Source organism: Chenopodium quinoa, unplaced genomic scaffold (assembly GCF_001683475.1).
Source record: "Chenopodium quinoa cultivar QQ74 unplaced genomic scaffold, ASM168347v1, whole genome shotgun sequence".
Classification (NCBI taxonomy): Eukaryota; Viridiplantae; Streptophyta; class Magnoliopsida; order Caryophyllales; family Amaranthaceae; genus Chenopodium; species Chenopodium quinoa.
In genome coordinates this window covers 12,667,763-12,682,185 of record NW_018742738.1, presented here as the reverse complement: position 1 = coordinate 12,682,185, position 14,423 = coordinate 12,667,763, and positions in this window count along the sequence as shown.

Sequence of the window (14,423 nt, the reverse complement as noted above, 5' to 3'; positions counted from 1 at the left end):
TCCCTTTGCATGGAGTCGATTGAAATCATCATCGTGGCTAATTCTAATAGGGGTGAAATCCTTTCTTAGTTGCTTTCTAAATCCTGGATTATCCATGCATAAGATTTCATTAAGGTCGAAATTACCAACAATGTTACTAGAGTAGGTGTTTCCGGAAGAAGAAGGATAGTTGTTCTTCTTTCCTTTACAGTCACTGTTACTATCGTTACTAATCTTGGTCTTCTAGTCGCGCGGAGGAACATGAAGGAGATTTGAATCAATGAGGTCTTGAACACGATCCTTGAGGCCGAGACATACCTCGGTGGTATGACCACGACCTTTATGGTATCGGCAATAAGATTTTGGGTTCCAATTGGGATACCGTTTTTCAGGCGGAGGGTCTTGACTGAGACCAATGGGGTGAATGAGACCTTGATCGTAAAGAAAGCCAAAAGCTTCATTGTAAGTCATTCCTGTTGGTGTGTATTCTTCAATGGTTCGTTTTGCCCGTGGCTTAGGAGCATTGAGTTCTTCATTAAATCCTTGGCGAGAATTTTGTTCGATAACCATCACCCGATTTGCTAGTCCTTCTACCACATTCAAGAGCATGGCAACGACATCTTGGAGTTTTCGAATGTCCTCTTTTAGACTTGACGAGTCTTCCCTGGTATTATCTAAGAAAATACGTTCATCCTCCTCAATCATGGCCACTTCATCAAGAGAGATGATATAAGTTGTCTCGATCATGGGCTCACCTACAGGTGTGATAAGGATTGAAGGATCGAAGGATGTTTATCTTCTGTGATGGCTAGAATCTCGGAAGTTTTATTATCATCAATCAGATCTTGAATAGCTTCTTTGAGTTTCCAACACTCCTCAGTATCGTGATCCTTTCCTTGGTGATGTTTGCAGTGCTTATTAGGATCTCACTTGGGTGGCCTGGCTTCTGGAACTGAATCTTTGATAGGCCCTATGGGCATAACTAGTCCTTTGTGGTGTAGCTTTTCGAAAGTTGTTTTGTAACTCATACCAAGTGGAGTGAACACTCTTTTCGACCTTTGGATTCGTGATTTAGAGGCGTTTGTAGCATGTACTTCATTAATGGGAGAGGAAGAAGAAGGATGGTCGTTCTTCTTTCCTCTCGCACTATTATCTTTCAGAAGGTCATCTTCAATGTCAATGCCTATATTATACACAACCTTGAAAGTATTCAAGTTATGTTGTTATTTTAAGTGCTTTAAATACTTCCCTTGGAGATTCTTGATAAACATCCTCACAGATTCTTTTTCGGTAGGAACCTTGACCATATTAGCAGAAGTTTCCCTCCGTTTGTTGAAGAAATAAGTGAACCCTTCGTTTTTTTTTGTCTTAGCATCTCGAGTTGTCTATAATCGGTTTCGACTTGAATAATACACTTATATCTATTAATGAAAGCATTTACAATAGCATCCTTAGTAGAGGTTTTTTCTTTATCAATAGAAAAGAACCATTGTTGACAAACGGTTTCAAGAGATAAAGAAAACAAGGAATAATGAAAGACTTTCCTATCTATCCCCTTAATGTTCATTATAGTTTCAAAGGCTCTTAAGTGAAGATAAGGATTATCTGTTGCCTTGAATTTATGGATGTCAGTGGTATTGAACTTATGCAGAAGAAGTTTCTTATCCAGCGAGACCCCTTGTGAACTAATGCCTTGGAATTTGTAGTCACTAGATAGCTTGCTCAAGCTCTCTTGCATGAGCTCCATTTGTTGTTGTTTCATAGGGTCATTGATTTTGAGGGTTAAAGCCTTCAACGCCTCAATCACATCAGTCAATAGGTTCCTGAGTTCGTTGACTTCTTCTTGAGTTGACATTATCTTCTTAGCTTTCCTCTTTTGACGAATCGATTTATCAAAAAGTAAGACTTGAACAAAGGTGTTGTCCTTGATTAATTGCCCTTCTCTCCTTTACCAAGTATTGTGAAAAGGGAAATTAGGGATATCGACTGTTAATTATTTGACTCAAACTCTATTCAACATGAAATGGATAGAAGAAGATAGGAAGAATGAAGGTTGTGATGTGAAGAAAGATGATGTAGAGGGAGAAATATGAAAAGATTAGGAATAGAATGTACCCCTAACTCAAATAACGGAAAAAACCGACTCATGCATAAACCTAAGACATGGTCATGGTGTCATATACTCAAAGTGTGTGCTAAGATTAGTGAGTGTAGTGAGTGTAGGTGACATGTTAAGACTCATATCATGACCATGTGACTAGACTATGTGATAGACTCGAACAAAGACTAAGTTAAGACTTCATGTATATGCATTAAACTGGACAACCTATGGTATTTTAGTCATAACTTTTAATATGTGACTCTGATTGGGATGAAACCAGCGCCAAATTAAATATAACACTCGCGGCTACAGATCCATTGGTTGTACGACTCTTAGTTATTCCTAGAACTCCGGCTATGACCAAAATAAGTTGACGTTTGTGCAGTATACGGAAATAAAAATTCGGGTTGACTTAAAGGGACTATGAATTGATTTTAAGTTTATTTATTAGCTCTAATTAATAAATTAGTTAATTAAACAAAGTCCTTTAGTCATTAATTAGTTTATTTAGGCTTAATCACAAGTTAAACAAGCGGTTAGCTTAGTCACATAATAAGAATGCACAAGTAAGAGATGCACAAGTAGTCAAGTAGTCACAACATGATGCAATGATTTTGCAACCTAACCATGGCTCTAGTTCTCTAAAGTTCGGGATAGGGGTTAGTCAAAAAGGGTCCATGTTTAATTGTCCGGATGCACCGCGCGGAAGCCTAACCGTGTAGGGTTGGCGCGAGTGGATGGGACACCGCGAGTTTAGAAAAATTCGCTTCCATGGTTTGGTGAATTCAACATTCTCGGATGTACCCTTTGTTGCTAAGAGCGTTCAATCAGGTAGATGGAGCATGAATTCCCAAAGGGTTATGTCCATATGTAGAACACATATGGGTTTCAGAAAAGTGAGAAAAACTTAATCAGGAAGTAGGATCGAGCAAACAGTGCTAAAAAAACTGGTCAAAATTAGAACGCATATTTCTAGCTCGGTATTGGAAGAACTTGGCGCCAACAAACAGAGGCCGGCACCAACAATTTGGTTTTAGCGCCTCGCGACAGAAGCTGTCGCCTGGCGCTAAAGTCAAGTTAGGGGCACTAGACTCTGTTTCCTGACGCTAGTTCCTACATGCCTCAGCAGCTTTCTGTGCTCGATAAAATTTTCCAGTTTCACGCAACATTATTTTGATTCTAGTTGTGAAAGATATTCCTCAAATTCCTACGTGTAAAAATCCTATGTTTTAACTCATTACGGATGGTCTTTCCAATGAGATCTTTTTTATGCATCTGACAATAATGCTAATCAAAATTACACACATGAAATACTAGGAACTTTTCGAGTCTCATCCACCATTCTAAATCATTGCTAAAATAAATTTCAGGAATTAAAAATAGAAAACCTTCCCAGTGGAGTCGCCAAAAACTGTAGGGAATATTTCAAGCATTACCCCTAGCTTGAACCCCACTGTGATCATACACTAAAGTACAGTGGCGTCAAAAGGGAAAGAAGATAGAGCAAAAGAGTCGTCAACAAGTTTTAGGAACTTGTAAACCGTTCACGAGGTGAAGGTTATACCCCTTAACGATCCAGGAGATCGTTAACTCCAATAGGTCTAGAACCATAACTGGTAGTTCGGGGATGAAGGTACAAATACAACCTAAAAGAGATTGAATCTGCCCTAATAATAGGCCTCTACTTTATTCTAATCGTATTCATGTGCGCTTTCTGACTAACATGCAATCATTAGGTTTAACCCTAAACCTGTTTATCTATGTCGGTTGAATATTAACGCACAAATAAACTATTATTGGCGATCACTTGAATTATAATCAAATTAACCCTAACAAGATTATCAATTATCTTATTAAGCGTGATTACAAGTAGAAATTCCCTTTAAACATGCATAAAAGGTGTGATTAAGAATTAACAATAAATAATCATCAAGCAACATAATAATAATCATAACAACAACAACAATAATAATAATAATAATAATAATAATAATAATAATAATAATAATAATAATAATAATAATAATAATAATAATAATAATAATAATAATAATAATAATAATAATAATAATAATAATAATAATAATCAAAAAATTATAATTAAAATAATTATCATAAAATTATAATCAAAACAATTATAAAAATAATCATGTTAAAGCATAATAATAGCAAGATCCTAGGCATGATACTAACAAGATTAATAACAAACCCTAGCATGTCACTAAATATTAAAGATTTAACCCTAACATGATACTAACATGAATATTAGGAAGAGAATAGGAAGCATCGCAGGAATCATAATTGATTTAAGAAACTTATTCTTTACCCTAGACATGATACTAGGAAGATCAAACACCCTAAAATGACATAAGGAATCATAATAACAACCTAGACATGATTTCTAAATAATAATATCAATTAAACAATTAAAGCACTTACTTGGATGCCACATACCTCTTTCTAATAACAAAATACAGGCGTTAGTAACGTCAAGGAAAATATAATCAAACAATTAAATTAAATAATTGAAATAGAGTTTTGGGACCAAACCTTCAGAAATATCAAACCTTTCACGTTTAGGGCGAAGGCAACTTCGAATTTGGCTAGATGCTTCTAAGTCTTGTGAATGCGGAATTTTGTTTGTAAAAAGGTTGGTTTAGAGAGATAATAAGCTTTAGCTTTAGAGAGAGAAGATAATTAGAGAGTTGTTGATGAAAAACGGAGATTTTAAGAGGCTATTTATAGAGAAAATCAGCCAAAAAGATAGAAAAACAATTCAGAGTTTCGACGAGGAAAAAACAAGTTAGTGCCAGGCGCTAATGTCTGGCGTTAGGCGCTAATTAATTCTTTCACGCGTTTTCTAAATTCATATAAAATTTAACCGTACAGAAGAAAAAAAATCGTATTTTCCTAAAAAACACACTTTTATTCTGATTAAAACTCCAAAAAGTCAACAAAAGTCAATTTATCAATGCTAATTGAATTAGGATTGAAAAGAACCTTCTAGAAGAATCTAGATGACTAAAACCATTCATAATTGCATTAGAAATGATAAATTCATATTAGGCCCTGCTCTAGATCATTGGGCCGCATATAAGACTCAAACCAGGCCCAGTTTAGTAATTTGGCCATAACTTTCTCATTATTCATCGGATTTGGGCTTATAATATATCGTTGAAAGCTCTTTTCAAGCCCCATCCAACTGCACCATTATTGGACCCTTGCTATGGAACAGACAAAATGGATTAGCTGTTTTCTTAAAATAGGCTTTAAAAAAAACAGAGAGAAAAGAAAATAAATTAAAACTATCCGCAACACTAGACTTTCCACACTTTCACTTCATTCAATTATGATTCGACATGAAAGGTACTTATCACCGGATTTAGTTTTGGGGAGACACAAGTGGGTGTCAACAGTACTGTAGGAGTTTATAGGTACTGTAAAGCGGAAAATCATGAATCATATTCATAAAGCACCTAGCTAATCCCAAGATCACATGCATAACACACAAGACCTATAATCATATCTTTGAAGCGTGAATTCCACGAAGCTATTTGACAGGCAAATTAGGGAGAGAATAGAGCCCCAAGTGTTGCTCCTCTACTCTGTCCACGGTATTCGAATGATCCGTCCACCAATACTAGATTGGTTGAGTAAAGGGAAGAACCACGATCACCACCTTTAACAGACAACCTACCACCACACAAACCAACACCACAACGAACCACCACCGGCGCCGAGGAGGAGGGGAAAGCCGTGAGAGAGAGAGAGAGGAGTTTGAGAGGGTTGGGTTTCATGTTTGCTAATTCGGGTTTGATCAAACTAATAACTGAATTCAATTTGTCAATACCCTAGGAACTTAGTCTATTTTATAATCCCATTATAATTAGACTAAGTCACGAAGCCTAAAACCCCTTTTAAACCACTCTATGGCCGGCCACCTAGAGTGATGAGGGTCGTGATGGGCCTTGTCCTATAATGCTCAATCTAGGATCTTTGTGTGACCTTATAGGATCCATCCAATTAGGCTTTGGCCTATTTTACTAGCCCAAAGATCGTTAGTACCTCTAGCTATGATATAACGACGACCCAAATGAACGAACTTAATTATCTCCATAGTTTGATCCATTTATATATCTAGTAATTTCACATGTAGAAAACCTAATTCCTTCCCATGGTCGTGATCTTGAATCATAGGACTATTGATGAAGAAAGTCACAAGGAAGTTAACTGTGTAGAAGGGGGTCGTAAATGGTACGTTGACATACTGGTTTACAAAATACACGACGTTCTCCCTATCGAAAAAAATGAGGCGCAAAAAGTAAATAAAGATAGCATTTGGTTCATTATGTTTCGAGGGATGCTCTACAAAAGAGGCTTCTCCTTAACCTTGCGCTAATGTATAACATCATATGAGTCTGTTCGGCTAGTTAAAGAAATTCATGAGGGTGACTGTGGAAATCACTCTGGTGGCCGATTAATGTCCCTGGAAGCAATTAAAAAAGTATATTATTGGCCGAAAATGAACGCAGACATACTTGCGTATGCCAAAAAGTGTGATTAATGCAAGAAGTTCTGGCCGGCAATAAATTATCCGCCAAACGACTTGATACCCATTCTTAATCCGGTCCCTTTTGCGCAATGAGGAATGGATATTTTCGGTCCTTTCACGTCGGCCACTGGAGGGTGTAAGTTCCTAATAGTGGGGATAAACTATTTCACAAAGTGGATAGAGGTAGAGCTGGTAGCAAAGATAACAACAGGTGAAGTGAGAAAGTTCATCTGGAAAAACATATTCACTCGATTCGGCTTGCCGATATCCATGGTCTTTGATCTCGGTTCTCAGTTTGATTGCAGCCCAGTTAAAAATTTTCTCAGCATATATAAGGTAAAATTCGCTTACGTAGTTGTATGCCATCCTCAATCAAATGGTCAAGCGGAGGCCGCTAATAAACAGCTTCCTAGCGCCTTGAAGAAGAAAATTGAAGATGCAAAAGGATTGTGGACTGACCTGGTGCCTGAAATATTGTGGGCCAACAGGACGACAACAAAGGAGACATTACGGGAATCACCATTCAACCTCGCTTTCAGTACAAAGGCAGTTATGCCAAAGTTGGCCTTCCCACGTTCCAGATACAACATTATTGAGAAGATTAGAACGATCTCCCGCTTAGGCAGGAACTTGATTTTTTTTACCAGAAATAAGGCTAAAGGCCCCAATTAAGTCTGCAACTTACAAGAACAGAATGAGAAAGGCGTATAATAAACGAATTAACTATAGACCCCTTGAAGATGGGGACTTTGTTTTGCGAAGAATGAAAGCAACAGAAAAAGGGAATATAGACGGAAAATTCACCTTTAACTAGGAAGGGCCGTACCAAATATATGAGACCATCTGCTAAGGGTCGTATCGGCTCATTACTTTGAAGGGGGTTCCATTAAAGAATGTTTGGAATGCAAGTGTTCTTAAAAGGTTCTATGTTTAAGTTTTTTTTACTGCTGTAATTTTTATGCAATTTCTCTCGGAATGACTACAGCCATACAATTTTTAACATTGCTTTATATTTAGCTGAAGCAGTTAATACAAGTAATCAGCGGCCAATAATCTGAATATGGAACCCCTAACCCGCTTTTGATATGAACGTGCAAACAGCCTAGCTAGCTGTCTCACCCATTCAAGTGAGGAGGAAAGTTGGATAGCATATGCACCTCAAGGAGAGTTGAATCGATAGTCTGATCCACTATCTTTTCTCGGCCTGATAATGGTCTCAAGTATAATCGTAGAAGTATAATATCGGCTTGAAAGAGCCGCAGGCATAATATCGGAATGTAACCAAGACCAAGTATAATTGCAAATGTAAAAAAATTGCAAAATACGATGTCGAATTCAGTGTAAACTTGCAAAACGTAATATCGGTGTTAATGCGCAGGCGTAATATCGGCAAATGCAAAAAAAAAACAAGCAAATACGATACCGAATTTAATGTAAAGGCAAAAAAACTAAATTGTTACTAATGGTAATCCACAACGGTTTTACAAGTGAACATTAATAAATGGTTACTTGTAAAACAAGGGGAGTAGTGGTAATGATATGAAAAGCGAAACAAGAAAAAATAGAGTTATAACAGGATGACGAAGCAATAGTGACATGGTCGATACCGACCAATTCAAAGAATGAGTCAATATGTCCAACATTTTCAAACATTGAAGCACGCGATAATTATAATAAGCATAACTGTAGACAACCATTTGTGTCTCCCCAAAACCAAACCAGTGATGAGTACCTTTCGCGTTGAATCATAATCGAATGAAGTGAAAGTGTGGAAATTCTAGTGTTGCGGATAGTTTTAATTTCTTTTCTCTTCTCTCTGTTTTCGAAAACGTATTTTAAGAAAACATCCAATACAGTTTGTTTGGTCCATTTATATGGGTCCAATAGTAGTATAGTTGGATGGGGCTTGATAAGAGCTTTCCAACGATATATTATAAGCCCAATTCCGATGAATATTGAGGAAGTTATGGCCAAATTACTGAACTGGGCCCGATTTGAGCCTTATATGCGGCCCAATGATCTGGGGAGGGCCTAATATAGATTTATCATTCCTAATGCAATTAGGCATGGTTTTGGTCTTCTAGATTCTTCTATAAGGTTCTTTTCATTCCTAATTCAATTAGCATTGATAAATTGACTTTTGTTGACTTTTCAGAGTTTTAATTAAAATCAAAGAGCATTTTTTTAGGGAAATACGATTTTATCATCCTGTACGACAATTTTTATCTTATTTTAAGAAAACGCGTGAATTTCCAGATCAGCGTCAAACGCCAGCTGTAGCGCCTGGCGCTACGCTTGGCGCCTAGCGCTATTGTTGGCGCCTGGCGCTAATAGCCAGCGTTGGCGCTGGTTTAGTTTTACGTACGCCAGAACTCTGTTTTGATATTTTATCTTTTTGGCTGATTTGCTTTATAAATAACGTCGTAAAAACTCCGTTTTGATTCACCAAATATCATCAAGATTTTCTTGATTATTCTCTCTCTCTCTCTCTTTTCTAAACTAGTCTATTCTCAAATACAAAATTCCGCATTCATTATATCTAGATACACCTAACCATATTCGAAGTTGCCTTCGCCCTAGACGTGAAAGGTTTAATTTATGAGGGTTTGGTCCCAAATCACTCTTTCAATTATTTAATTTAATTGTTGTTTATTATTTTCCTTGAAGTTACTAACGTGTGTATTTTGGTTATTAGAAAGAGGTATGAGGCATCAAAGTAAGTACTTTAATGGTTTAATTGATATTATGATATAAAGTTCATGTTTAGGTTGTTATTATGATTCCTAGTATCATGTCTAGGGTAACTTTAATATTAAATATGATTGTTATGATGCCTTTTATTTTCTTCCTAATATTTATGATCGTTAGTAACATGTTAGGGCTAAATATTTTATTTTTATTATTTAGTGACATGCTAGGGTTTGTTATTAATCTTTTTAGTATCATGCCTAGGATCTTGCTACTATTATGCTTTAACATGATTATTATGATTATGAATATTATAATTATTATTAAGATTATTTTAATTATTATTTTGATTATGATTATTTTTATGATGATTATTATTATGTTGCTTGATATTATTATTATTGTATTGCTTAATCACGCCTTTTATGCATGTTTAAAGGGAATTTGTACTTGTAATCACGCTTAATAAGATAATTATTAATCTTGTTAGGATTAATTTTATTATAATTCAAGTGATCGCCAATAATAGTTTTATTTGTGCATTAATATTCAACCAACATAGATGAACATGTTTAGGGTTAATCTTATTGATTGTATGTTAGTCAGAAAGCGCACATGAATACAATCAGAATAAAGTAGAGGCCTATTATTAGGGCAGGTTCAATCTCTTTTAGGTTGGATTTGTACCTTCATCCCCGAACCCTATTTGGTTCAAGACCTTATGGAGTTGATGATCTCTTGGATCGTTAAGGGGTGTAACCTTTACCCTACGAATGGTTTACAAGTTCCTAAAAACTTGTTGGCGACCCTTTTGCTCTATCTTCTTCCCTTTTGGACGCCACCGTACTTTAGTGTATGATCACAGTGGGGTTCAAGCTAGGGGATTAACGCTTGAAATTATTCCCTACAGTTTTTGGCGACTTCGCTGGGGAGGATTTCTATTTTAATTCCTGAAATTATTTCGAAAATGATTTAGAATGAGGGGATGAGACTCGAAACGTTCTAAGTATTTCATGTGCGTAATTTTGATTAACATTATTGTTATATGCATAAAAAAGATCTCATTGGAAAGACCATCCGTAATGAGTTAAAACATAGGATTTTACACGTAGGAAAGTTGAGAAATATTTTTCACAACTAGGACTGAAATAACACTGCGCGAAACTGGAAATTTTATCGAGCACAGAAAGCTGTTGAGGCATGTATGAAGAATTAGCGTCAGCGAACAGAAGTTAGCGCCAATATTTTGTTTTTAGCGCCAGATGACAGCTCTGTCGCCAGGCGCTAAAACCAAAAGTTGGCGCCAACCTCTGTTTGCTGGCGCCAGATTCTTCCAATACCGAGCCAGAAATATGCGTCCTAATTTTGACCAGTTTTTCGCATTGTTTACTCGATCCTACTTCCTAATTGAGCTCTGGGAATTCATTCTCCATCTACCTGATTGAACGCTCTGAGCAACAAAGGGTACATCCGAGAATGTTGAATTCACCAAACCATGGAAGCGAGTTTTTCTAAAAATCGTGGTGTCCCATCCACTCGCGCCAACCCTTCACGATTAGGCTTCCGCGCGATGCATCCGGACAATTAACCATGGACCCTCTATTTACTAAACCATATCCCGAACTTTAGAGAACTAGAGCCATGGTTAGGTTGCAAACTCATTGCATCATATTGTGCATACTTGACTATTGTGCATTATTTTTTGTGCATATATATGTTTTCTTAACCGTTTGTTTGACTTGTGTTGATATTAAATAAATTAATGACTTAAAGAACTTTGCCTAATCAATTAATTAATTGACTAATTTAAGTAAATAAAGTCTAATATTTTAATCAGAATTGACCTAGTACGACTTTAGGCATACCCCTTTTGATTAATAACACCGAAAACAGTCCCAGATTGAAGCTCCAGCATTGGCGCCAAAGTCTGGACTGTAGCGCCACTCTGTGGAGTGTGGCTCCTGGCGACAGCTCTGTCGTCTTGCGCTACACTACACAGTGCGACGCCAGTCTTGTCGTTTTGCCGACAGTTCGGATTATTGATCGAGTAATCACCTAGTGTCTAATTAACTAGTTTGCTAATTAATTCGGTTAATTTTCGCTGTCAATAGTGCTTGGTTGAGTCATTAATCGAGTTTAGGCACTAAGTCCCATGGTCTTATACAAGAGTCCAAACGTGTCTCTTACACTCAGCGCACACACCAAATACACATACTTTGACCATGTCTAAGAGAGTCTTGTATGTGCGTTTGTTCCGTCATTGTTTTAGGGGGGTGAGTCGGATATTAATCCTCCAATTTAAAAACTATACTTAGTTCCCTAAAAATATGTACTTTATTTTTGCCAAAAAATATGCACCCATTTTTTTTCCTCTTTAAAAAACCATAAAGTCAAGTCGATTTGAGTCAAGTAATTAAAACAAAAAATGGTTTAAACTACAGCGCGTGGTCAAGAAAGGAAGGACGGTTAATCAAAGACAACCTTTTTGTACAAGTCCAACTTTTCGACAAACCCATAGCTCGTAAGAGGAAAGCTAGGACCATAATGGCAACACAAGAAGAAGTCAATGAGCTTAGGAACCAACTGGTTACCGTGACTGAGGCACTGAAACTCCTCACACTTAAGATCGATGATCCCGTGAAACAACAACAGATGGACCTCATGCAAGAAAGTCTAAGCAAGCTATCTAGCGACTACAAGTTTCAAGGGCTTACTTCAAAAGGGGTCTCGGTGGACAAAGATCTTCTTCCGCAGAAATTCAATGCCAATGACATCCCGAAATTCAAAGCAACTGATAACCCTTATTTTCATTTAAAAGTCTTCGAAACAATAATGACTTTTAAGGGTATAAATAAGAAGGTTTTCCCTTCTCTGTTCTCACTATCTCTCGAGACCGTTTGCCAACAATGGTTCTTTTCTCTCGAAAAAGAAAAGACCTCTACCTGGGAGTCCATAGCAAACGCTTTCGTTGATAGATACAAGTGCAACATTCAAGTTGAGACTGACCATAGAGAACTTGAAATCCTCAAGCAGAAAGAGAACGAAGGCTCCACCTCTTTCTTTAACAAATTGAGAGGAACATCAGCTAAGATGATTGAGGTGCCAAATGAAAAAGAGTCTGTAAGGTTGTTCATCAAAAACCTTCAAGAAAAATATTCCAAGCATCTCAAGTATCAAAATAATCTCCATACCTTCAAGGTCGTCTACAGCATCTCAAGTATCAAAATAATCTCCATACCTTCAAGGCCGTCTACGACATTGGGATCAACATTGAAGACGATTTGGCTAAGGTAAAAGCCGCCAAGAATAACTCCAACAGTGGCTGGAAAGGAAAGAAGAACGACAATCCTTCTTCTTCCAAAACCACCCACTCAAACAACGTTAGCACTTTTAATTTAGGTGAAGTCCTTGCTATGAACAATTAAGGACAAAAGAAACCATTTAGGAGAAACTTTACTCCTATTGGCATGAGTTATGACACCGCATTTGATCGATTAAATGCAAAAGGTCTTATAACTCCTATTGGACCATTTGGGGACCCACCAGTCGAAAAGAGGTTGGCTAATTGGAACCCCAATGCACACTGTAAGTATCACCAAGGTAGGGGCCATCTCAACGAAAACTGTTAGAAGCTTAAGGAAGCTATCCAAGACTTAATCGATAACAACAAGCTACCATTTCTCCCTGCCAGTAAGAAGCTAAGCATTAATAATGCACCTCTCTCTCATGCCTTGGCTATCTCTGATGAGGAAAACGAGGTTGACCCCTCGTCTCTCATTAAACCTGTCAAAGAAATCCATGCCATTGAAGAAGACGAGAAGATATTCTTCGACGCCATGGATAGCCTTCCAGAACCGGCAAGTAAAGAAGACATACAATGGCTCACACTATCTATGATGGAAGGGTCGCATTTGCTACGTGAAACTCTCAAAGCTATAAAGGAACTTCAAAAGAAATATGACGAGGTTCCACTCCCGAAAGATGAACCCAAGAGAGAATTCACACCCATGAGAACGACTTATGAGGTAAAGCGTTTTCCCTTACAAGTCACTGAAAAACCCAAAAAGAGTAATAGAATTTACACCCCAATTGGGATCCCATATGCACAAATGTTCGAAATGCTCTCCGAGAGTGGCGAGATCAAACCTCTCGAACTAAGACCATTCAAATCATTGAAAAGGACAGATAGGTATTACTGTCAGTATCATCAATCAGGGGGTCACACTATTGAAAACTGTTTCAAATTCAAGGATTTAGTTCAGAAAATGATTGATGAAAAGAAACTAGTCTAAGTTCCACAAGAAGACGATGCAACCATTAATGGAGTTTGGGATAGTGATGAAGAAGATGTCTACTTAAAAGATATAGTAGGATCTCCACCTTCTGTGTCGTATGCCATGGATGACTTTTGGGCTGAAGAAGACTCATCGATAGACATCCTCACAAGATCCGGGAGAATGCAACCTCCCGTTTCAACACAACCTATGCCAACCACACAGCAAATTCCCATACCTATCATTGAAGACATGATATCGTTAAGCAGTTTAAGAAGACAAAGGTTGAAATGAATGTATGGAAACTTTTGGCGACATCTCGAGAGCATAGGTTGGCTGTAATGAATGCCTTGGACAAAATAGGGATAGATTCTGACACTACTCCTGAGGGGTTAGCTAACTTCCTCACAAGTGATCTTCCTAGTCCAATCAATTTGATCACATTTTCTAACAAGGATTTACCTCTAGAAGGTGCCAAACATTACAAAGCATTAAACCTCACGATAGTCTGTAAGAGAATGAACGTCCCTATGACTCTTGTAGACAATAGATCGGCCATCAACGTCTGTCCACTTAGAACTGCAAGGATGCTAGGCATAAGGGATGAAGATTTAACTCCGTCTACTCAAGGAATAAGGGCCTACAACAACACTCGTCGTAAAGCTCTTGGTAAAATTACCCTGAATGTAACGGCGGGAGCAATAGAACACGCTACAACTTTCCAAGTAGTAGACATTAAAGCTTCATTCAATCTGTTGTTGAGGCGGCCTTGGCTTCATGACCTAAAGTTCGTCCCCTTATCTCTCCACCAACATGTAAAAGCTATAGT